Source organism: Panthera tigris, chromosome F2, assembly GCF_018350195.1.
Source record: "Panthera tigris isolate Pti1 chromosome F2, P.tigris_Pti1_mat1.1, whole genome shotgun sequence".
Classification (NCBI taxonomy): domain Eukaryota; kingdom Metazoa; phylum Chordata; class Mammalia; order Carnivora; family Felidae; genus Panthera; species Panthera tigris.
The window spans coordinates 64,858,177-64,884,692 of NC_056676.1; the positions used below are offsets into that span (position 1 = coordinate 64,858,177).

A 26,516-nucleotide genomic window follows, 5' to 3' on the forward strand; every position below is an offset into this window, starting at 1 on the left:
AGTATTCTGTAACTTTCTTTGAACATAATTAAATACAATCACTAGCCTCCCTCTTGGCCTCCCACCATAGACCCCATTAGAAAAGGAGAAGAATCTGACATCAAACCCTATGTGGAAAATGCTGAACAATGAGACTAATTCAACCTCCATTCATCCATCCATTTTTGCTGAAGCATTTGAATCATGATCATCCTAAAATTTGCTCTGCTTTTCTTCCTTTCTTCCTTCCTTCCTCCTTCCCTCTCTCCTCACTCACCACCCCCACACTTTTTCTCTTTCCCTTCCTTCATTTTTGTGGGAGAGGGGAGCTTACATAGTTCAGAAATCCTCAGTTTTTTTTTTCTTTTTCATATCCTTTCCTTACATATTTTATTCAGTACATTCCAGTACCTATGCAAGATAGACATCTGCCCTTATGAGTTTAAAATTATCCTTTAAAACAAGTTCACGGGGCGCCTGGGTGGCTCAGTGGGTTAGGCATCCAACTGTGGCTCAGGTCATGATCTTACAGTTCGTGGGTTCGAGCCCTGCAGTGGGCTCTGTGCTGACAGCTCAGAGCCTAGAGCCTATTTCAGATTCTGTGTCTCCCTCTCTCTATGCCCCTCCCCCACTTGTGCTCTGTCTCCCTCTGTCTCAAAAATAAATAAACATTAAAAAAAATTTAAAACAAATTCAGAAACATGGAGCAGATTAGTGGGAAAGTCATTGGCTGTGGAGTCAGATGTACTTGAGTGTAAATGCTCCTCAACTATTTGCTAACTATGTCACCTCAGGGCCCCTCCTTTCCTTATGTATAAAGTGGTGACTGCAATTTTTTTAACCTCACCCAATTGTTGTGATGTATAAACTAGCTAATATACCCCAGCACATAATGCAACACATTGTAGCTTTCCTTTGCTCTACTTGTCTTGGATAGTCCTTTGAAAAGGGTTTGGTACTCCCTGTGTTTTGAATAAATAAATGTTGAAAGAGAATATAGGGCAGTGTGTGGCCAGGTTAATATATTCCCATACTCACAGAAACAAAACATTTCAGGGTCAGAAGGGACTTGCACTCTATATAGATGAGGAAACAAACCACTTGAAGCAATATGCTCCAAGTCATATAGCTACTTGAGGATCGAGAGCTAGCTGAAGCCCAAGTCTTGTGACTTCTCTTCCAATGTTCTTTCCCTTTCATTGATCTAGATTGAATTTGAGAATATGGACAACCAGTCCAAAGTGGAAGTAGAGACTATGCTCCTCTATTCCAACGTCTCTCACACCAGGATGTATCTGCTACTATTCATTTTCTTTTTACAAAGTGTTTAGAACAGAGTCATTACATTTTTGTGGTAGAGAACATCAACTGCTCACACAGCTGTCACCCTTTCCCTCTTCTTTTTCTGAGAAAGCCTTCGTTCCACATAGAAGCTGAAAATGATCACTGCTTCCTTTTTTAGCCTCTTCTGAAACTTAAGACATGGGTATAGGATTAACACAGGCTGATGGTATATAAGGGGATGTGTTCTGTCACTTTCAGCTTACAAACTTCATTAAAAAAAGTAATTGAAAATAAGAAAAGCAATCAATAACATACTTGTTTGCATGTCTTTGCATATATTCACATTTACATGAGCTCACACATACACACAGATACATGGGCAGTTGTAAGTAATATTTTGAAAACTTTTCCATATGGTATTACTAATTTCCCATACAATTTAAAATTGTCCTACCCCATTACTTTGGCTACATAAGAGTCTAACTTGTGACTAAATGGATGTTTATTTAAGCAATTCCCTATTGTTGATCATTTAGCTGATTTCCAACATTTTATAATATAAATAGCAGTTTCATGACCATCCGTGAAACTAGAGTTGTCTTTCTTTCCCCACAGCATACAAGTTTTTTCAAAACACTGCATTTATAATGGCATTACTTCACTGAAGGGTCTGCGAATAGCAAGTCACTTTTAGGTAGTATTACATAATATGTACGTAATACATAATAGTCCAAAGTATTCTTTATATTCAATATCTCTTTGAATTTCATAAGGATCTTTTGAAGATGACTGGATAGCTATCATTAACTCTATTTTTTCAGATGAAGAAACTAAGGATTACAGTTGGATTGGCTGTCTTAAAAGCTAAGCTAGTATATGACACATCAGTGGTGGCTTCTTTTGACTGTAAAGTCTAGTACCTAAATCTTTCTTTTCTTCCTATCTCCCTGTCTTGCCCTATCTCCCATTTTTTTGACAAAAGAAGTCATTATATGTCCTTGAGTTGCTTATAATTCACTGGAGGAGAAAGACAAGTAAATTGACATTCACATTATCTTGTGACAAATGCAGTGATGGTACAATGAAGAAATGGCTCTTCAATCAAAAAGGACTGCTATGAAGAGATTCCTAGGAAAGGTAAAATTTAAGGAGAGATACTTTGTATCAAGCTCATAATTCCCACTTGAGGAGTTTAAAGTTCCTTCTAGCCAATTATGACCTCACTTTACGTCCACTTCTTTGGAATGACATTATTACATTCCAACGAGACAGAGTTCCTCCCTGTCTTTGGCCATCAACCCTTACCCTCCCTTTAACTCCTTGACCATACCCATCCTCCTTCATTAGGGATACAATCTGTGGTCTTAGCATTTATCGAACTTAAAATAATCTTCCAAAACTTTTGTCTAAATCCTATTCATCACATGGAACCCACTTCAAGGTTTATGTCTTGTACGAAACCAGAATCAACTCCTATGGCTAGGCCTGAGAAATACAGAATTCTCAGAGCATCGTGGAGAAGACTACAACCTTCATTCTGTAAACTTTTCCATTCTTTTACCGCAATTCAACACTAGACTGCCTACTAGCATCAGTTATTGCGACTTGGATCAGGGCTACAGAGACATTTGGGTATGGCCACTGCCAAGAGAGTCATTATAGTCCAGGGATAGTGTGATGATAACCTTCTTAGAAATGACCTCTAAATGTGTCCCTTTTCTTCCTTCTTACATATTTCCTTTTTTGTAGCTTTCTGAGAAAGGTGAGTTTTAGACTATAATGGTCTTGCAGATTAATTTCTTAATCTCTTCAGAAGCTTAGAATAGCTTCACAAGTGAGACAAAATATCAGAAGGCTGAAGAGATGCCACTCAGCGAGGAGACTGAACAAAGCTGGAGAATGGAAAAATGCCCTTCAAATATACAAAAAAGAGGCAGCCCGAGAAGGTGTTGATTGACAAAGACGTCTACTCAATGGGCTTTGCCTTTGGAAAGCCCTTCCCCTAGATTCTCAGAGATTTCTGATAATGCTTGGCAACACTGTTGCTATTGCAAATGGCATTTAGCTTTATGTCAATAGACTTCACTGTAATTAAAATCAATCAAAGCATTCAGGGGATTTGGGGAACGTTACCATCTTGGCATGAGATCAGTGCAACAGAAAAAAGACATTTTGGTTGATGGCTAAGCCATACTCCTGGAAAGATCACTCAAGAACTCAGAATTTTTGGCACCAAAAACAAAAGTACTTAAAGATACTGCTGAGAGCAATTCCCATAAACTGGATCTGAATTACCAAACCATTATGGGGGGCCCAAAGACAGGCAAGTTATGCAGACCATTAAAGGCTAAGTTGGCAAATATAAATTAAAAAAATCAGCTCCAGAACTATTTTCTTTTCTGGAGAACCTGACTGTCCACACAGAGAAACACATTTAACTTTATCATAAATACTTGTTTTAGCCATTTATTGTTGCATAACAAGTTACCACAAATTTAAAAAATTAGAACAATGCACATTTATTATCCCAAAGCTTCTGTGGATCAGGAGTCTTCTGTGGGTTTCCTGAAAGGCTGTGACCAAGGTGTCAGCTGGCTGCGTTATCATCTGGAGGAACGACCGGTAAGAATCTACTCCCTATCGCTACGTGAAGAAGTTCACATAGGTAAAAACCTATGTTCACATAGGCAGAATTTATTTTCTTGTTGGAGGACTGATGGCCCCAGCTGCTTGCTGGCTGTCAGTTTAAGGCTGCCCTCAGTTCCTACAGGCTACCCACAATTCCTTGACATGTGGGTTTTTCCAACATGGCCCCTTAATTTCTCAAGCTAGCAAGAAGAATCTCTAGTGTCAGTTGATTAGCAAGGTGGAGTCTCATATATGTTCACACAATCATGACAGTGATGTCAGATTCATCCTTTTTGCCATATTTTATTGATTAGAAGCAAATCACAGATCCCTCCCACACTCCAGAAGAGGAGATTACACAAAGCTGTAACCACCGGGAGGCAGGGATCTTGGCTATAACTTAGATCTGTCTGTCACTATAAGGAATAAAAAAAACCTAATAGTTGCATATGCATACACTGAGCTCTAAACCCAGGAATAATCTTTAGCTCTACATCTTTCCTCTCTGGAGTACTGCCATAGTTTCCAAATTTGTCTTTTAGCCCCTAATTTTACCCCTAAAAAGTAATCCTCCCGAGAACAAAGTTCATTTAAAATCCAATTTTATGGGCACCTGCATGGCTCAGTTGGCTAAGTGTCCAATTCTTGATTTCAGCTCAGGTCATGATCTCACAGTTTGTGATTTTGAGCCCCATATCAGTCTCTGCGCTAATGGTGGGGAGCCTGCTTGGAATTTTCTCTCTCAATCTCCATTTCTCCCTGCTCCCCCCTTCAAAATAAATAAATAATCTTAAAAATATCCAATTTTAACATGTCACAGAACTGCTGGTTCCTCGTCCCTCCCCTCTTCTGCCTGTCTCAGGTTATATCCAGAATGGATGGAACTACTGAATGGGTATAATGTCTCATCAGTTTTACCTCTAGCATTTTCAGCTCTGCCTCTTATCACACTTCTTATAGTTCTCTGCATACAGTATGCTACTTCTGTCAATATTTGCCTGTGGTCACTGCTTTCCTTCAGATAACTTCCTCCCCTCCCCTGGCACTTTCTTCACCTGGAAAATTTGAACATGCCCTTTAAGAAATTTCTGGCTTCACCTCCTGTAAGAAGGATTCTCTATTATTTACTTGCAGAAAATTTCACACCATTTACCACTCTGCACACCTCAACAGCTCAGTACTCACCCACTAATATTATATTATATTATATATTTTATTATATCATATCCTATATCATATATTATATTATTAGATAATTTTGTTCTTCTGTCTCTTCCACTTGGCTCTGCACTAATTCAGGGAAGATTTGTTTTTCTACCTTTCAAAGTTCCAAATGGTTACCACCGTACAATGTCATTTGAATCAATGGATAAATTAACAAAATAGTTGTGGTTAGTAAACATATAATGTCAATTTTCGCTTCAAGATTTTTTTGGAATGCACATTCTTCTAATTAGACATCAGTGCGCTCTAACTTTAGTAATAGTATTTTTTCTTCTTTATGGGTATTTGAATTTTACCTATAGTTTTAGAAAAATGTCTAAAAGCTTATGAACATTAAATGCTTGAGATGTAAGTTGCAAATATTCCCCCTTAATTTATCATTTAATTTTGCCTATTATACGTTTGACCAGTTTTTAAATTAAGTGTTCATAAGGCAAATATTTTATCTTGTGTGTTTTCATGATGTTATCTTCTCTGGCTGACATAGAAAATTAAATTGTTCATGTGCCAAAGTGGAAGAGGGAAATTTACTTGTTCTTTGGCTAATACTCATACCATAATCAGAATAGCTACGTAAGATGTAGCTTAAGTAAACATACATCTCACAGTGTTTCACATACATCAGGTATCCAATAAGTAATAGTTATGACCTACCATTATTTACAGTGTAGCCACACAACACCTATATCTCTATAAACACAAATACAGAAACAAACTCACCCATTCATATGTTCCTAATTCAGAAACTGAACATGTTTAGGGTTTTTTCTGAAACAATTATATTTTGGTTGTTTTTTTTAACATATATGGCTTAAAACAAAAATAACTTATCATGTCTCACCATCAATGAGTTGCTAGGTTTGATGAGTGGTTCCCCTGCTAGGGCCACCTGGGGTCATATACGTGACCACAGTCACCTGCTTGTCTACCTGGGGCTGGAGGTTCCCACAAGCTTCACTCCTATGTTTGGTGACGGGTGCTGACTATTGACTGGCCCCTCTCTCCACATGGTCTCAGTGTCCTAAGGATGCAAGTACAGAAGCTTCGAGGCCTCTAGAGGCCCTTCTCAGAAGTCATACGAAATCACCTTCACTGTATTCCACTGGTCAAAGCATATCACAAGGCCAGTTCAAAGTCAAGAGGTGGGAAAACAGACTTCGTGTTAGGAGGAGCTGCAAAGAATTGAGGCCCATTTTAATCCACCAAATTCTTACAGCTGGACATGAGGGCAAGCCCTAATAGGGTTCCATTTGGTCATTGGAGCAAGTATCAGAACATAAGAGGAGCTGAAATATAGCTCTGAGTGAGCCAGGGAAACTTTAAAAAGAGAATATTCTTCTCCTGTTCATTAATCATTACAAAAATATTATGCTTTAATCATTACAAAAATATTACAAAAATAAATAAATTAGGTACCCCCCACACATAACAGGGAACACTTGCAATCTTAGCTTTTACATCCCAGCAACCTGGTTTCCTTTTAAACCCCTAATTCTGCTTTATGTATAGATGTGTGTATGTTCATATACGTAGAAATATATAAACATATGTATTATTTACATATAAGCATGCTGTTATTCACAAACTGTATACAAGTATATTTCCATGGTGAAAAATATTTTAAAGTTTCAATCCAACTCTTTTATTGTGATTACATAAGAGAGGAAAGTAATTTATGTAAATATAGCCTGAAAGCCTTTCAAAAATTCTCTATAGCACATTTTTGGCTTCTCCCATCATCTGTTGATATAGTGTGTGTGATAAAGACCACACAAGATTTCTAATTGTATATATATTTTAAAATCATGCACACACAAAAAAGTAAAATAAAAGGCAAGGTTGGAAACATTTTCCTAAAGTGTCACTTTAAGTGATTTTTCACTATGGGGTAGATTAACAAAAATACAAAAGACTCTTTGGGTAAAAATAGCACAGATCAGTACAGGAAGACTTTGAAATTTGTGGTTCTTTTTTTTTTTTGGAAAATTCAGCATGTGCCTTGCTAACCCTTTATAGTTTCAATTGACCCTAGTCCTATATCTGTCTCATTTCAATCCTGTATCCCTAAGCTTAACCTCAAAATACTTTGATCCACACGTACTTTCTTTCCCAGGAGGCAGGTGAGTAATCCTGTCAGGTCAATGATCGTCATAAATTATAATTAGATACAGAATGATGCTAACAGGAGATTAACAAAGAAGAGAGACTATTTTTGTGATGCGATCATAAGGATTAAAAAACTTTGATACAGAGTTTAAAAGAGTAATGGTGTAAGTAAATCAACAGATTTTGAGTGGTCTATATCACAAATTATATATATCAATATATCCCAGGTTGTTGTATAGATTCCTCCAGTCTCTAGGGCTGCGGATGGCAAACCATGGCCTGTGTGTGCCACAAGGCCAGCTCACTCTCTGCGTTTGTAAATCATGTTTTACTAGAACACACTCAATTATCAATGTATTCTCTGCTGCTGCTTTTTCTCCACGGTGGCAGAATTGAGTAGTCATGACAGAGGCCACGTAGTCTGCATAGCCTCAGAAAATTAACTACAGTCAAGTTTGCTGATCCCTGCTCTAGAGTCTTCCTCCGGCTAGGTCAAGGAGATTGAAAAGTAGCAAATGAAGGCAGGAGACATCTGGGTTTGCTGGGAATAGTATTTTTATCAGGGTATTGTCAAAAATTTGGGGTTTGACTTTTGGGTTCTGGACAAGCTATTTAACCTTGGATTCTTCCCTTTCCAAAGTCTCTGCTAACCTAAAGTGAAAGTTGATTAACGTTCTAGAACAGCTTCGTGAATTATAAATCTGCAGTGCATGTGTGAATTACTATTACTCATAGTAGTCATTTAGTATTGTTGACCAAAATACTTTTATTTCTTTAGCCTTCTATAAGCTCTGTAGAATTGCAGTTCCCTATCTTCTGGGAATACGGTATGACTGCAAAGTTTGCTCTGACCTATGAATTGGAAATCAAAACGATTTGTGTCACTGTGCAAGAAGTCACCGGGTAGGATCTGGGAACATATTAACTAAAAATGAAGAAAATCCAAATTAGGTGTTAACTTTAGTCAATAATAACGTATCAGCACTGGTTCATTAGTTGTTTAAAATGCACCATGGTCGTGTACAATGTTAACAAAAGAGAAAACAGGGTGTAGGGTTTATGTAAACTTTGTCCTATCTTCCTAACTTTTCTGTAAATTGGAAACTATTCTAAAGTAAAAAGGGTTTTGTGTTTTTTTAAAGATTATCTTGACAAGAATTCCTAGGGACTCATACATTTTCTCAATAATCAAGTCTTCAATAATAATCAGGGATTTCGGGGTCACATCAAGGCTTAGAACAAAATGCTTCATTTGCTGTTCACATATGTATCAGTTTTATTAATTTATTTAAATGAATATTGCTGAATATCTGCCTTATAACAGATCACATTCCAATCACCATGCTAAATACAGGAGATATGTTGATGAACGGCTTATAGAGTTGAATCAGATTTTATCTTTTCTCATTAATTGAAAAAAAAAAACTCTTTGGGTCATTCTGAACTGTGGTTGTTTTTCTTCCACTATCGTTACTATAAACTATTTCAGGAGTAAAGTCCTCAGTTTTTAAGGGGTATAACAATTGAGTTCAGGCATCTCTGTAACTGGGGTATTTCTTAGACTTCCTTCTTGCCAAAAGGAATGGATATAAATCTCAACTTGGCCATCTTGGCTCAAAAGCAGAACACAGAGATCATTGTTAAGAGATGAAGTTGTAATGCAGAAGCAGAGAGAACAGAACGGTGCAGCAGGCACAACTCAGTGCAATTCCCTGGGGATAAGTAATTGCCAGCAGATTGTTACTGAATGTATTGAAGACAGAGAGTACCTTCTTAAATTTAGTGAATTTTAAACAAAGACTCCAGAGTAGTTAAAGATAATGAGGACTGAACTTTGTTTGACTGCAAACTAAGGATTGTGCATTCTCCCGGATCCCTGATATGTGCTCTTATACCTAGAAATGCCTACAGCAATGCAGAAAAAAAAACTGAGGCACAGAGGCAAAAAGAAACACAGGAGAATGTGCAAAGTAGATACCGGGGTTTCAATTCTTAGGGCTGAGAAATTTGAAATTGTTATTATTATATATCGTTTATATTTTGCTTTGTGAACACACACACAAGATTAAGATTCTGGTAGACTGTATAAAATTCTCAAACCACAGTGTGAAGTTCAGTCAGTCTAAAGTAAGAGAATCTCTCCATGAAACATTCTGTATATATACAGGCTAGTTGGAACCAATCTGACAGTTTCTTTAAAGGCTGTCATTTAGGTGTGCCAGATAATCTGCTATGTGGTTTTGTGTGCATTCTCAGAACAGCACAGTCTAGAATTACTATTTGCATTGAAAGGAGGAAACGAGTTCATATGAGTAAATTCAACTGCCAGATATAACATGGCAAATTAGCATCGGACCCAGATTCAAACCCATCTTCCTAACAGGTACAGCCAAGGTTCTGATGATTAGGGTAGGCAAAATTATGATTCCCTTATCTCCTGCAGAAGATAAGCCGGCTTCAGCTAGAACTGAACACATGTGCTATATTGAATGTAAAATACATATATTCTTACCATGAAACTGCTCAAGATGAGCTAGTTAGAAACAGAAGAGTACAGAGTCTGATTATTTGCCATGGTTTCTTGTGAAACACTAATGTCTTTAATCCAGAATGCATGGGGTAGATTTGAGTGGGATAACTGGGTGGCTGGACCAAAAAAAAACTTCCTTGAGAGCCACAAATGAGTTAGCAGAGTGGTGCTGGGGTCATTAAGTAGGCTATAGATAGAGAGAGAGAGAGATAGAGATATATAAACATACATATATAGATAAATAGGTACAGATATATGTATATTCAATCTTGCTTTCCCCATCTACTACTTGTGTTATTCTTTCTCTTCTTCAGCTGACTTTGGGCATTTTTTTTTTATATTGAAATATATCAAACATTATAAAGCATATAGGACACATCCGAATGGCTAAATGATAGTAATAAAACCAAAAATGCCAATACCCAACCAAAAGTTTTATGGCCATGAATCTATCTTTTGCCATTGCTTTTCCTCCCTGCAAGGGGTAATCCTAATCCTCAATTTTGTCTCAATTATTTCCGTGCTTTTCTCTGTACTTTTACTACCTATTTCTGTATCTGCATTGAATAAATTATTTAGTTTTTGTTTTGATCCTTTATGTAAATAGGGTAATCATTTATGCTTATTTGCCGTCATTATGTGTTTGAGATTCATCCCTGTTGATAATGGATGAATTCTTGTTTCCTGTGGTTACTATTTCAGCTCATGAATACTTCAGTTTATTTAGTCATTTAGCTGGGCTGAACATTTAGATGCATTTAGAATTTCCCAGTATTTTGCTGACACTGCTGTGAATATCCTGGTGCCTGGCCCCTATTCCAGAGTACAGGTTCAGTCTACCTAGGATAATCACCTAAGAGAGGAACTGCTGTGTATTATGCCAGGAACATGTTCAGATTTACTAGGTAATTCCATTTCTCCCCCAAAAGAGTTGTACTAATATGCTCCACTAGCAGGGGATGATAGTCTCCTCTGCCCCACACGCTCATCAACATTTCCTATAATCCAGCTGCATAATTTTATCAAACTGCTCTGTGTGAAATATCAGCTTAGTGGTCTCATTGGTGTTTTTCTGGTAATACAATTGAGCAACATTCTATCGGCTTACGGTCATCTGTGTTTCTATTTCCTGAGAAATGCCTATTTGTGTCTCTTCATTTTATTTTCATTTCTTTCTTTTTAATAAAGAGGAAGTCTTTATATATTCTGGACGTGGGCTCTCTGTCCATTACATGTGTTAAAAATATCTTCTTCCAATGTGTGGCTTATCTTTTTCACTCTCTTCATGGTATCTTTTAATGATTAAGAGTTTATGTTTTTAATTTTCGTGTGGTTACATTTATCAGGCTTTCCCCTTATGTTTTATATTTTTAATGTTCATTATAATTTATTTAAATTTCACTTTAGGGGGCTCTTTCTGGCTTGCTGAACTGCGTTCCTCTATTGTGTAGGTCATATTTATACCACCGAAGCCTCCTTCAGCTCAGCTTTCAAGTTTTTCTTTCAGTTCAGTTATTCTCAAAAGTTGTCTGGCCTTCCCTACTTTCCTGTCTGAACCTCCTTTGTGGGGTATTGCCGTAACTAATTGAAAATTATTCTAAATGCCCCCAAAGTCTAAAGAATCACTGCATATTGGCTTAAATATCAGCCTCTCTCCACCAACGTTACCTCATATCCGGTACACTTCCCGAAAGGTCAGGAACTTGAGGGTTCTCTCTGCGTGTCAACCAATCATAGTCCAAAATCACAGTGATCGGGCACTGTGAGTACCTTCATCTCATCTGCACAGAAATACTGTATTTTTAAAAAAAGAAAGGAAGATTTTCTTTCTAATCCCACCCAGATCCACATCAAGATGAATCACTTGCTCTGATTTTTAAACACACTTGAATGAATTGTTTACCTTCAAAATGGTACAATTAAAGATCTTTTCAGGTTTCTATTCAGCCATGCAATGTGGCTCTTGGCCCAGGCTTGTTCCTAACCACAAGATCTCCCACCAAACAATAGATGCACAGATTTACTTGCAAGCCTTACAAGAGACATGAATAACCTTCTAAACATTTTTTCCTTGTTATATAAAGGGAAAGGCAGTATTCTGGAGAAATTTTTGGATTATAACTTAGAAGATGTGTACTCTAACCTTAACTCTCATGGTAGAATCATTCCCTGTGCCTCAGTTTCCACATTTGTCAAATGAGGAAGAGTTTCAAAATCTTTTGTTGCTGTTTTTGTTTAAAATACATGTTCAGGGCGCCTGGGTGGCTCAGTCGGTTGAGCGTCCGACTTCGGCTCAGGTCATGATCTCACAGTCCATGAGTTCGAGCCCCGCGTCGGGCTCTGTGCTGACAGCTCAGAGCCTGGAGCCTGCTTCAGATTCTGTGTCTCTCTCTCTCTCTCTGACCCTCCCCCATTCATGCTCTGTCTCTCTCTGTCTCAAAAATAAATAAACATTAAAAAAAATTTTTTTTAATAAAATACATGTTCCATAAGAGACTCTTAAATACAGAGAACAAACTGAGGGTTGATGGGGGTGGGGAAAATAGGTGATTGCCATTGAGGAGGGCACTTGTTGGGATGAGCACTGGGTGTTGTACGTAAGTGATGAATCATGGGAATCTACTCCTGAAGCCAAGAGCACACTGCATACAGTATGTTAGCTAACTTGACAATAAATTTTACAAAAAAAAAAAAAAGAGGAGTTGGACGCTCAACCAACTGAGCCACCCGGTGCCCGTTGGATTGTAATTTCTGTATGCTATCCCAAAGTCTTTGACATTTATTCAACATTAATAGCCTTTTCATTTTGCATATAGAGGGAAATACAGAATTTCTTTCTCACATACGAGTTCCTCTTTCTCTACATTTTAGGAGATAGATCTGTTTCTATGTATTTTTCTCCTTAGCTTTGGATGTTTAAGTTCTTTTTATCAGCTAATTTTGAGTCACTCCTTTTGGGATACACAGAACAAGAGGGACTTAGAGGTAGGGACTATGAAATAGAGGTAAAATGGATGCTTTTCACTCAATAAATATTTTATTGAGTACCTAATATGTGCTAGGTATTCTTTCAGTTGCTGTGGTGCCTCAGTGAATAAAAGATTCCCTGCAAAACAAAATTAAATAAACACATATTCACTGTTTTAACACTGTTTCTGGAAGTAAAGACCTCACAGTTTCAAATGCTAAGTCAGGATATGTCCTCTTTATTGGTTAAGCAGATTAATTGCTGGGTGGGGGGTGGGTAGGAAAGCCCCTCAAACCCTTGATACTTTGGGATAGGGTTGGAGACAGTTCACCAGGTTGACTAAATATGACTGGACATAGTATCTTACTCCAGACACTGACCTCATTTACCACCGTGGAAGGAAACAAACTTAATTCTGTCCAGCTGTATTTTCCAGCTTTTCCACATTTTCATTGTCAGTGAGCTCAGACAAAACTCAGCATTATTTTCAATAGAAGTTGGCCTTGATTATAGACCAGTATACCAAATTTCAGACTCATCCCCAAAGAAGAAAGCATTTTCATTAAAACATGTTTGATTTTAGAGCCTTGCAATAAACCTTTTTTCTTTACTCCCTCCTCCCTCCACAGATATATAAAACAAATTCTGAAATACAAGACAGAAAGACCATAGTAAAGTTCTTCTTGAATGCAGAAAGTACAGTGTGAATGCCCATGTGCATGCTTACGATGGGATAAGAATCTCAATAGCCATTCTAGTCACTCATCTAAAAGTTTTTATTGAAGACCAGTTTATGAAAACGGCATCAGGCTAACTCTTGTCCTGGCTCCCATGAAACTTCTAATGGGAGAAAAAAACTCTAGAAGAGTTTTAAGCAGGCATTGTTGCTCAACCTAGAGATGTCTAAGAAATACACTTTCATTGTCTATAGCTTAATATTTGCTTCCAAGTCCCCACTCTGCTGGAGGAAAATGGCCCCAGTTCTCCTGAGGGTTTTATGCCTCTAGAGTTATGCCACTGGTTGTGGGTCATGTGGGGTCACCACTAAGGTCCTCAGCCCTAGTCTGGGTGAACCTAGGATCACCACTCTCTGAGATTCATGGCCTCTTTGGGTCTTGTAGTTTTCTCTATTGTTTCTGTGTTATGTTTAGAGCAAAGTCATGTTTTATTAGAATTTCTAGTTGTCTAGTCATCTTGTACAACCATGTCTTCCATGGGTCTTTCTTGTTTCCACAACAGAGCAGCCAGGAAGTGGTGCTCTGACCTCTCTGCCCCCCACAGCTCTCTTTACCCCACATAAGGCCTGAGTGGTGGGTTGGGTGGCTGGAGTTTCTTTCTAGTCTTGGATAAATTTTTCTCACTTCCTGTTCTCTGAAGAGAATTACATTTAAAACAGATTTAAATGTTTGAAGATTTAAATAGATCTCTGAAGGATACCTGTTCTCTGAAGAGATTACATTTAAAACAGATTTAAAGAGGGGCACCTAGGTTGCTCAGGCGGTTAAGCATCTGACTTCGGCTCAAGTCAGGAACTCACGATTTGTGAGTTCGAGCCCTGCATCAGGCTCTGTGCTGACAGCTCAGAGCCTGGAGCCTGCTTCAGATTCTGTGTCTCCCTCCCTCTCTGCCCCTTCCCCACTTGCACTCTATCTCTCTCTCAAAAATTAATAAACATTAAAAAAATTTTAATTAAAAATAAAACAGATCTAAAGAGATACAAGATTCAGTCATTCAGATTGAGAGAAAAGCATGTTTAGTAGATTCAGCAAGATTTGGTTGTGTTTGGAGAACTACTCTAAATATATCACTTCAACTATTCACTGCAATAACTCCATGAGATAAGTACTTCTGACTTTAATAAAAATTGAAGTTCATACTGTAAAGTGATGCCAAAAGTTCACAGCTAATATATACAAAAGTAACTATTTTAACTGGGATACCTCATAGGACTGAAAAGAAAAATATGTGAGATGGGATAAACCAGGGTACCTGCCTTTGGAATAGAGGAAGAGATTCACTGAGAGGTATATAAATGAGTCCCGAAGAATGAAAAGTTGAAAGACAAGCTTCAGGTTATGAGGATGCTGTGTGTGAAAACCCTTAGATGATAAAAAGGTGAAATGTTTGATGAAGCAAATGAAGACTGGAGTTGTAAAATCAGGCATGAAGGCAGCTGTGCCCCAAAGCGAGCCTAAAGAATAAGGGAACAGAGATGCAGCCCAGCCTTGAGAACCAGGATGAAGTTTGCAACTTCAGATTGCCTCACGGTGACCTTATTATATGGTTCTAACTCCACCATGAAAAAAAAAAAAGAGGAAGAAGAAAAAGAAGGCTCATGTTAGTTTCCTATTGCTGCTGTGACACATTCCCACAAACTCAATGGCTTAAAACAATGCAAATTTATTTTATAGTTTTTTGAGATCAGAAGTCCAAAATTGTGTCTTATGGAATTAAAATCAAGGTGTCGGCAGGACTGCATTCCTTTCGGAGGCTCCAGCAGAGAATCCATTCCTTTTGCTTTCCTGCCTCTAAAGGCTGCCCACATGCCCTGGTCCATGGCCCCCTTCCAGTAATGACATCACTCTGACCTCTGATTGCATCCTCCTGCCATCTCCCTCTCTGACTCTGAGCCCCCTGCCTCTCTTTTATAGGGGCTTTTGTGATTGCATTTGGCCCACCCGAGTAATCCAGAATAACCTCTCCACTTTACAGTCTTTAACTTCTGAAGATCTGCAAAGTCCCTTTTATCATGCAAGGTAACATTCACAGATCCAGCATCATTAACCCGCAGACATCTTTGGGGGACCATTAAAATGCTGAAAGAGTTGTACTTTTTATGGAACCAAATAAATTACATTGTATGGGTATAACATTGAATAGTAAACAGATGGAGTATACCAGAACAATATTCAGGGGTTAAAAAAAAATATATATATATATATATATTTTATATATATATATAAAAATATATATATATATGGGCTGGGATAACAATGAACCAGATCCTATTTTGCAAAACAATTAACTATTAATTAACTATATATATGGGTTAAATAACTTGAGGACTGATGATGGACATTTATTTTTTTTCTCCTACAAGAAAAACTATTTAGAGGGATGGCATAGATTCAGATGAGAAATATCTACCCCTTTATTAAAGAAAGAATCCAGATGAAAGAGTGGCAACTGATTTAGCAGATGTGCTGGATATCTTCCCTTTGTCCTTGCACATCTACTTTCTACCTTTTCCCACTCTGGTATCTCTCCCAGAAATCTGTCCTTCATGAACTCCGTCAAAGGGTGCTCTTGCCCCCTGACTTCTGATTGGGCTACTCCAATAGGGATCCTCAGAAAGAAATTTTTCGGGTTAGGGAATCTATTCTCCCTGGCACCTTACTTGTTGGTTTGCTGCAGACTATCTTATCCCTGCATTAAAAGCAACTCTCGTTAAAAACCTCTCTCTTATTGGTTTCTCCTCATTACTGTCTTCCTCCATCCGTTGGGTCTTCCCGGTTTTTTGTGGCTTCCTGGACTCTGCTCACAGCTTTGTTAATTTCATTAAAGCTTCTTTACATAATCTTATTTCGTAAAAAGCCATCTGTTTCTTGCTGGGGCTCTCACTGATGCAGTATGTCAGAGAGAACCATACAACCAAAAACATGTAAGAAAACTATGGGTGGAAGAAGAGGTGATATATGGTGAAGAATGCAGGTGGGGCTCACAACTTGGAAGCAGCAGACAAAATGGAAAATGGAAGTGAGTAGAAACAGAGGTGTCAGATAAAAATTCATATTGGGGAAGAGTTCACCTATTTCTCGCCTCCTCAAACAGGATTCCAGTAGGCAGGCTGCTACTATGCATGTAAGAAAATATATGAGAGCAAAATATAAACTTTTTTTTTCAGGCAAGTACCCATAAGATTTATTTCACATGTACCTGTTCTAAGTAAGGTACTCTAAGGTGTGCTCCAGCAAAATGAGAGAAGAAGAAATAAACAAATAATAATCAAAGAAGATATGGGATCTGTATAAGAGGGAGAAGAGTAAAAAGATGTCCCAGGATGACATCTTTGCCTCCGGTTGGAAAGCATCTGGTTCAGAGTGGAGTAGGAGAATGGAAGTCTCCAAGAAATAAGAGTTGTTTACATGCTCTTTCAGCCTTACTTAGAAGCTTCGTATGTGTTCCTATTTTAAACCAAATAAAAATTGACAACTATATGTTAAGATACTGATTTGTCATGATTGTGACAAATTATTTTCCCAGTGTATCGTGGACAATTAATGCTTTCATTATTATCTTGATGTGGCATAGACGTTTGAAGTTTATATGTAGTTAAACACTTGAAATTCTTCCTTATGATTTCTTCTATCATATTTCTACATGGAAATTTTTACTGGTGTAAGGTCTAGTCAAATATGTAACTATTGCTGCAATTATTAGGCTCCTTTCCCAAAGCTTCTCTCAACCCATTGCTGAGGCCTTGTTCCTGCTTCTGATCTGTCAGATGGACAGAATGGCACCACCATGAAAGTTTCAACTGATACCAATGTTGAAGTGGAATGAACTGATTGAAACCAAGAGTTTCAGCTCTCAGACACAGAGCAACTATTCTGGTCATATATTGCTACAGAACGAACCAACCACACAACTCGGTGGCTTAATGTAGCAACTTAGCATTATCTCTCATGGTTCTGGAGGCCGGGAGGCTCAGCGGTGTATTTCTCATTTGGTATTTCTCATAAAATTACAGTGGGGTTGCAGATGGGGCTGGAGTCATAGGCAGGCTTCTTCACACCCATGTCTGGAGTCTGAGCTAGCGTGGCTAGCACAGCTGGGACCTGGTGCAGCTCTCTATATATAGCCCCTCCACATGTCTAGCATGATGGTCTCAGGGCTCCAAGAAAGAATGTTCCAAGGAAGTGGAAGCTGCCAATATTGAAGGAGTTGGCCTGGAAATTGGCCTAGTGGCCTGTTGACAATATCCTATTGGTCGTAGCAGTCACGGATCTCACCCAGATTCAGAGTGGGACGTGTTTCACTACAACTGGATTTGCACTGATTCCATCAAAAACTAGGACAATCTGCAAGTGAATCCTTACTCATCATGTGGAGCGTATGTTGGGGAAAGGCAAGAGGCTGACAGTTCCTGATGAGGTTAAGTATTTGTATTTCATTTTGAAAATATCACCTAAGAAACCAGTGTCTTGGTAGATAAATGATCAAAATCTGACGAAATTATATTTGAACCTTTGAATTATAAACACAACAGAAATTTATATAAGTCTATACTTAGTTGGTTGAGTGGCCTATTCTTGGTTTTGGCTCAAGTCATGACTTCATAGTTTGTGGGTTCGAGCCCTGCATGAGACTCCATGCTGAAGGTGCAGGGTCTGCTTCGGATTTTCTCTCCCTCTCTCTGTGCCCCTCTCCTGCTCATGCTGTCTCCGTTTCTCTCAAAATAAATAAATAAACTTAAAAAATAAGTCTATATGGAAGTCTATATTACTTCAAAATCTGACTTCTAGAGTCTATCAGCTTTTAACAAGGTTAATTTAACAAGGTTAGTTTTCAGGGGCACCCGGGTGGTTCAGTTAGGTGTCCAACTTCAGCTCAGGTCATTATCATCCAGTTCATGAGTTTGAGCCCCACATCAGGCTCTCCACTGTCAGCACAGAGCCTGCTTCGGATCCTCTGTCTTCTCTCTCTGTCCCTCGCCTATTTGTTCTCCCTCTCTATCAAAATAAATAAACTTAAAAAAAAGGTTAATTTTCAGAAATGCAATTCTGGCTGATGGATGGTGGAAGAAATAAAATTTAGTGCTTGATTTGAACAGGGTCACTTATCAAATAATCCCACAGAAACAAACAAAAAAACCCAACAACCAGTATTCTTGAATTATATTCCAACCAGTATAAGGAAACCTCCTACAATCACAACCAAACAGATATTGTACATATGAGAAAACTGAGGAATGCCTATCATGCTGACCCACAGCATTCAATCTCTCCAATAGACACAAAAAATGTAAAGTTATGAAATAAGCTGTGGAAGAAGAGATCCTCTGAATCATTGGCAGTAGTTGAAAGAATTTGTCGACTGGCAATTAGCAGGGAAGCTCCAACCTCCTCACTGCCTAGCAGTTCATGTAATCTAAGAATCAGCTTGGCCCCTGCGAGCTAACCGTACCACTGAGAAGGTGATGGCTCACGATAACTTTGACATCACACCTGGAGGATGTCCCTATTGCCAGCCCTCTACTCCAAATTTCTATGTGCGTCTAAATAATTTGGAGATCCTGGTAAAACATGGACTCTTAGTTAGTAGATCTGGGTTCAGCACAGAGATTCTGCATTTCTAACAAGCTCCTAGGCGATGCTGATATGGCCAGTCGGTGGACCAGCCTTTGAATAGCAGGACTCAGCCAACATATTTTAGTGAACTGTTACGACTGTAAATAAACTTGAGACTGAAGTTTTTATGATTCAAAGGCCAGTGAAGTGAGACAGCAAGTCTCATTATGGAAATTAAATAAATTACATATAAAGCTCAAGACTTCTAAAGCTGATAGAGACCTTACAAATTGTTTAATAAATTAACTGAAATTAAGGAAGATGACCCAATCAGTAATAAGTCACAGCTGTGCAACGTGTGCTAGTCCGTCTCTGGTGACCACAAGATGGCTACAAACCTCGAGAAGGGATTATCAAATTGTATGAGAAGATCAAAGGTCTGATGACATCCACGACAGTTTTCCACAGAGCTCATCATAAATGTAGTGACAAAAATGTAGAATCACTACAATGATAGGTTTATAACATTATGGCGTATTCCACTGTGATTACAAAGAGCTCACTTGTGTCATCATTATGATAAAGATCTCACTTAAGAGAAGAAATATCACATACCCACTTTCTTGTTTTGGCAAGCCACCCATACGGCTCTCTATTACAGAAGAAAATTTAGCATGAGATAACAAGTCTCCACCCAGCCATGCACATCTGTCAGATCTTTCTCATACACACCCTTTGTGGTGGGTTGAGTGTAACATAGCCTCAGGCTCTATCACTCTGCCCTTAATTAGGTGGGAGAATTGACTAACACATAAGAGATAGTGTAGCATCTAATATTAAGGTGTGTGTGTGTGTGTGTGTGTGTGTGTGTGTGTGTGCACACCATGTGCGCACGCTGGCATACCTATCTATGTATTTATTTGTATCTTTCTAGATGTCTGGATAAACAAAACCTTTTTTAAGAAGTCTCTGGAATTTGAATTAGATCAGAATAAGTCAAGAGAAGTGAATGGGAGACTTTTCGGGACTGGCTTAGGGGAAAGGGATTTTTTTTTTTTTCAGAGGAGTTTTATAGGCGAATCAATCAGTCATTTGGTTGAGTCTGTTTTCCCAGAAGGGGCCTGGAGAAATAAAGCTCTAGCTACTCAAGTCTCTCCAGAATGATCCTTAGCTTTGGTTAAAAAAGCTGCAGTGTCTGCTACTTATCAATAGGGATAAGTTGATCTAGGAATCAAGATGTGGTTTAAGAGAGTGTCTAGAATCCAGTGACAGAAGGCTATGTGTACAGTGGCTATGAGAAGACACTGAAGTTCTATGAACTTCACAGTATTCATTATTCATATAAAATGGGGATACATGACCAGTTGACCCTGGGGTATGGCTCACACTGATCATTTAATGAAAGTGTCTGAATACTTAAAGTCATGACAGACTGTCAAAAAACTAACCTGGTTACTAAGTCAGCTGTGCTGGGTTTTCTTCTCACTGGCTCTCCGCAACCTCAGTGTCTGAGAAAAAAACCCATGACTTGTTCTATGAGTGCAATGCTTGGGATAAGTGGGATTAATGTGGGGTTATTGCTTTATGTTTGGAAATTTCCATACAATGGAGGCCTTGTCACTTCTACTACACAAGTGACTTACTCTCCCGAATGGGGAAGTCATTTGTGCCATCGCTGTTCTGGATGAAGGCAGAGTCCTCAAATGTGAAACTTGCTCCTCTAAGATGCCAAGCTATTCTTGGTCACAGGCAGGAAAACAGGAAAACACTGAGGTATTGAAATGTTCTGGAAAGTGTTCCCTTGTCCTAGGGAGTTAGCCTCTGCCATGTGGAAGATGACCAGGAATTAGAAGGTAGCAATAAATCCAGACGGAAGATGATAGGCCAGAGATTAATGTCAACGTACTTACATTTATAGCACTCTTTGACTTTCCTTGACTACAGTTATCCTCTCTTCCAATGCTTTCCTAACAAAAATAAAGAAGTTTAGTTACAAACATTGGTCTGCAAAGACAGAAGATAAGCTGCAGTAGGATAGACAAATGATGGAGATATACACTCTTTTCCTGCTTCTCTCCACTAAGGACAAGCTGATCTCTTCATGCTGGGGTCAAGTTTATTCGAAGGGGGTAAGTAGCTCTCAGGAAGTAGCTTCTGACAGTGGGAATCAGAAGCCCACTGTGAGTTCTTTCTTTTTACTTCTGAATAGAAAGACATCCTTCACAGCACCAACTAACCTTTTACAAGTATTTATCTCAAAAAGGCAGTAAAGATATTTGTTTTGGGCTCTTGCCATTGACTAAAACATAATGACCTCACCAGATAAACCACTGTGTACTTTCCAGGAAGTAATATAAAGGATAGCAGTCAAAGAGTAATGAAAGATGAGTCTTATGTTTTCCTCTACGTATAGCAGAGTTGAAAAAGTATCCATCGATAGAAGTCCAGTGGTTGTGAAGTTCTGGTCAGGGCAGCCTGATGTAAAATTGTGAAATCATGATTCTACTTCATATGCCTGTTATATTTTTGAAATCCACAGGACACTTGTGCAATCCCATCCAAAGTTCCCCACAGCCTGCCATTACTCCCCCTTTTCAGATGAATGAACCGAACCTCAGGATGGGCAACTGACTTGCCAAAGTCCTATAAACTCTTACAGATAGAACCAGAACAAGAGCCTAAGCCTTCTGATTCTTTCTATGACTTTCAAATGTATAACAGCTCTTTCTACAGTAGTAGCTGGGTGAAGGACAAGAGATGGGACAAAAATCTGGATATCAACTTAGTATATACATTTCCCTGATATGCCTTCAGAGACTCACAAAGGGCATATACTCCAAACAATCTTCCTCCATTGAGTACAAACTATGTGACAAATGTAAAGAAAATAACAAAGCACAATAGACCTACGATAGAAGTCCAAACACTGGCATCATACATAGTTGAAAACCTCACCTACAGTAGATAAGAGATACCAGTTCATCACACTGTCCTCTGGTCCTACCCCCAGTCAGTGAGAGTCCTTTTTCAATCTGGAGTGAACACCTTACAAGTTCGTACTGGATGAGGGTGGGGAAGTGAGAAAGGGATTATTTCCATGTTCTGCTGCAGCAAGTTCCATTGTTGTCTGCCTTCGGTTGGGTCTCTGCTAAAATCCAAGCTGGGCTGATGTGTTGACACAGTGGATGTCTACAAAGCTTTTCCTAACACCTAGCTGAGGATATTGAAAGCATAGCAGAGGAACAAGAATCAGTTCATGAATTAGGTTTGATCCAGTGCCTGACCAAGGCAGTATTTCACAGGAAACACTGTCATGCAAAAGAAGCTTTAAGGGCCTTTGGCTCTGGCTCAAACCCAACAGCAAGGAATGCAAATGTTTTGTGAGTAGTTGGAGTAGATAATATCTTTCCGGTAGGGAAAAAAAAAAAAGCATTTGGCAGATCTAGCACCCACAGAGTCTCAGAAAGCAATGTGCTGTTGACCAGACAATTCCAAAACAGACCCTAACTCTGGCAAGGACTAAAGCCAATGATATCTTGTTCCTCCCATCACCTGTTCAAGTTCCTCACCTGCTCCTGGGGAGTTCACAGAGCATACCTATCTTCTTATGTTGGGGTTAACTAATTTGCTTTTTTATTTTAAATTTTTTTTTAACATTTATTTATTTTTGAGACAGAGAGAGACAGAGCATGAACGGGGGAGGGTCAGAGAGAGAGGGAGACACAGAATCCGAAGCAGGCTCCAGGCTATCAGCCCAGAGCCTGAGGCGGGGCTCGAACTCACGGACGGAGAACTCCTGACCTGAGCCGAAGTCAGACGCTCAACCGACTGAGCCACCCAGGCGCCCCTGCTTTTTAATTTTAATTCTGAAGAAAATCCTACTTGGAACCTAGCATTAAAAATGTAGAAAGTGCAGCACCTGTGTGGCATAGTCGGTTAAGCATCCAACTTCAGCTCAGGTCATGATCTTGCGGTTTGTGAGTTCGAGCCCCATGTCGGGCTCTGTGCTGACAGCTGGGAGCCTGGAGCTTCGGATTCTGTGTCTCCCTCTCTCTCTCTCTGCCCCTCCCCCACTCATGCACGCACACAAGCGCACGCGTGTGCACACTCTCTCTCTCCAAAATAAATAAACGTTAAAAATTTTTTAAAAAATATAGAAAGTAATAACTTTAATTTAAAAACTTAAAAAATATAGAAAGTAAAAAGCTACCAACTAATTTTTCAGATAAGGAATTAGAAACTCATAGGTGTCAAAGACTCTTTCCGTGGTCTAGACAATCAGTGGCAAAGCTAACAATAATAAAAGTTATATGTGTATGATGTTTGTTACGCACCACACACTGCAAAGCACTTCACACAGTATTTCTTAAAATTCCATCACAATTCATTTACTTCTGCGAATAAAGAATATGAGAATTTGAGAAGTGAAATCATTTGCCTCAATTACAATAAGCTGCAGTGATGAATTTCAACCCCAAGATAAGATATGAGCAAGCTATGCTTGATGCAGCCTACGTGCTGGGTTACCATTCCAGAGCGCTCAGTTTGCTGACTAGCTCAAGGCCACAGAGCTAGAGAGCTTGTGGTCCCCTAAACAATTGATCATGGGGTAAAATGTGATGTGGCCTATCTCTTTGTACTATTCTCTGTCTCATATTCTCTCTTTCTCTCATATTCCCCCTCTCTCTCTTTTTCCCCACTTCCAGTCGTCCTCAAGCCAGCTGGTCTGGATAATTATTAAGTTCAAAACAAAAAAGAGGGTGGCCTGGGTGGCTCAGTTGGCTGAGTGACTGACTCTCGATTTCAGCTCAGGTTATGATCTCACAGTTCGTGAGACCAAGCCCTGCGTTGGGCTCTGCATTGACATTCTCTCTTTTCCTCTCTCTCTGCCCCTCCTCCACTCGTTCTCCCTCTCTCTCTCCCTCAAAATAAATAAACATTAAAAAAAAAAAACAAAAAAAGGAATATTCCAGGTATTAAAATTATGTATATTTTCAAACTGCTTCAATACCATTTTCATTTCATTTGGAACTCTTCTAATTTTTGATATCATCTAAGATTATTAAGCACCGTAAAACATCCTCCATTTTAGAGCCCTTCATTATTTTTGCTTCTGGATCATTCATGGAAAACATAGCTTATCTCGCATAACTCCTCCTCTAAAAAAAACCTTCCATGCCTTTTCCTTTGCTCTGGTTTAGTTCGTTACTGTAAGACTGGATTTTAGGACTCTCCATTATAGATACTCATCCTCCTTCTCGTCCTGACTGTGTCCTGTGTGTCCTATGAGTGGATCACAGAGCCAGGCTCTCTGCACTTTGCTTTCCAGATTTGCATACTTCTGATCTCTGAGCTTTCACTTATTCTGTTTCCTCTCAATAGAGTAATAAATACCTTCTTTCTCTACTTCCTCTTCCACCATCTCTTTCAGTGAAAGCCCCACACATCTGTCAAACCACATCACACAAAACATCTCCCACATGAAGATTTTTCTGTTCTCATCTTCCCAAAACAGGATTTGCCTCCTTCCTTCTATCAGTTCCCCACAGGACTCTTTTCCCCAGAAGCCAACTCGAAAGACTTTCATGAAGGATTTTTTTTTCTTTCATAATCAAGGTTTTATTGGTTGGAAAATGTGGGGTGCTTCACAAATTTGCTTGTCACCCTCCTACAAGGGCCACACTAATCTGCCCTATATAGTTTCAATTTTAGTGTATGTGCTGCCCAAGAGAGTATCGCATGAAGGCATTTTATTGGGGAAGCGAAGGAAGCAGGATTGTGCAAAGAAGAAGCTGGGCTGCAATACTGTCTCTACTGGGCACACAGTCAATCCCTTGGGGAGCTCTGGAGCTGCGAGCAAGAGAGTCAGGGACTATACCTCCCTCTGCCTCTACAGAGGACAAAATTGAGGCACAGACTGATAATTGGGGTTGGTCAATAACACAGTTAATATTCATTTAAAAGTTTCACTGAAAACACCTAGGTCTCAGGACTTTCAGGCTGATTGTCTTTGCAAAAAAAATTAATTAATTAAAAATTTAAAAAAAAATGTACTCCATAAACCAAAGACAAATAGTAGCTCCAAAAAGGGCTACAGTTGGGTCAACAGTTAATAACCTTGCTCCCTAAACCCCTTCTCAAAAATTCCTGCTTCTGGACCTCCCTGAGGTGCCTCAACTTGATAAGTTATTAGACTCCTTTTTGGCACATATTCACATGCACAGAGCCAGAGCTTTCAACTGAGATTTAAAACAACCTTGGCTCATTGCCCAGGGCTCATACTGTGGCAACAGCAGAAAGCATTCTCCAAGAATCTTTAAAACAATCGCTGTGAGGAACATGACCTGAAGTACAATCCCTGAAATCATTTTCAGGAGACTTGCCATGGTCATAAAAACAGGTGAAGTCATAAAGAACCCTTTTTTAAGACAACAATGTCTCTTCCCTCTCCCATTCTCCTTCCCAGCCCCACCCCCCCATAACTACTCTATTAGCTTCACCTGCCCAAAATCATCACCTTAGCAGAGAAAATCAACTGTGATGTGACCTATTTCTAGGAAAACACCAACCCCAGCCCTGTGCGTGAATCTATGTATGTTGCACCGTTGGGGCCTGGTGCTTAGCAGGATTTCTTGCTCACGGCCGCTGCTGAGAACCCCAGAAGACTGGGCCAAGAGCAGGTCTGTTTCTATTCCCTGCAAAATCCAGTTCTGGGCACCATCACCTTGGCTAGTTATCTCCTTTATTCTGGATTCTTGATGTATGGAAAGAGACATGCACATAGAGATCACATGCACATAAGTACTTGGGCCTCATATACTGAGTTACTATAGCAGTGACAGTCTTCCACTCAATGTCAAATCAATTGTTCCTTAAATGTGGCTTTTTGGCCATACTCCTGTTCAAGGGCCACCAAACACTCCTGATCATTAACACTGAATCTTTAGTCTAGATCTGCTGACTCTCTACAAACTAATTTCAAGTGGCTCTTTAAGTTCTATTGCCTTACTTCACCTTGGCACGCATTCTACATTTCAGCAACATTGTCCTGTCAGTTCTTATATTAGAAGCATTTTCCAAGATGGCATGTGAAGGTTCCCTCAAAACACTCTGGCCACTGACAGGAACTTTAGGATTCCCCCAATTCTGGAAATGTGATTACAGAAACCAAAGTTTGTAATCTGCTAATAGAAACTAGCCAATGGATTTCCAACGCTTGAATCTCAGTTTATCCATACGTTTCAGTGACAACGAATTCACCCGCTGGACTGGAGATGCCACTCACGATTTTCACATAGACCATATTCATACTTTATATTTTCATACACACGCAACCACCCCTCTTATATTTTCACACTTGCAAGTTTTTTCCCCGAGAAACCATTTCTTATCTACACTGGTGTTAATCCTACCGAGGTGTCCGTGTCCAACTCAGTCACCATCTCTTTCTTGGAGGCTTCTGGTAGCCCACTGCAGAGCCCATATGTGGTTCACATCATTTTATGCC

At 39.2% G+C, this 26,516-nt stretch overlaps 1 non-coding gene across 1 annotated transcript; it reads right to left on the bottom strand.

Annotated features, from left to right (window-relative positions):
• Positions 1–24,638: 24,638 nt before the first annotated feature.
• Positions 24,639–24,745, bottom strand: LOC122235216. Its single transcript, XR_006213338.1, has one exon. It is a non-coding gene; the product is annotated as a U6 spliceosomal RNA (small nuclear RNA).
• Between the last annotated feature and the right edge of the window lie 1,771 nt (positions 24,746–26,516).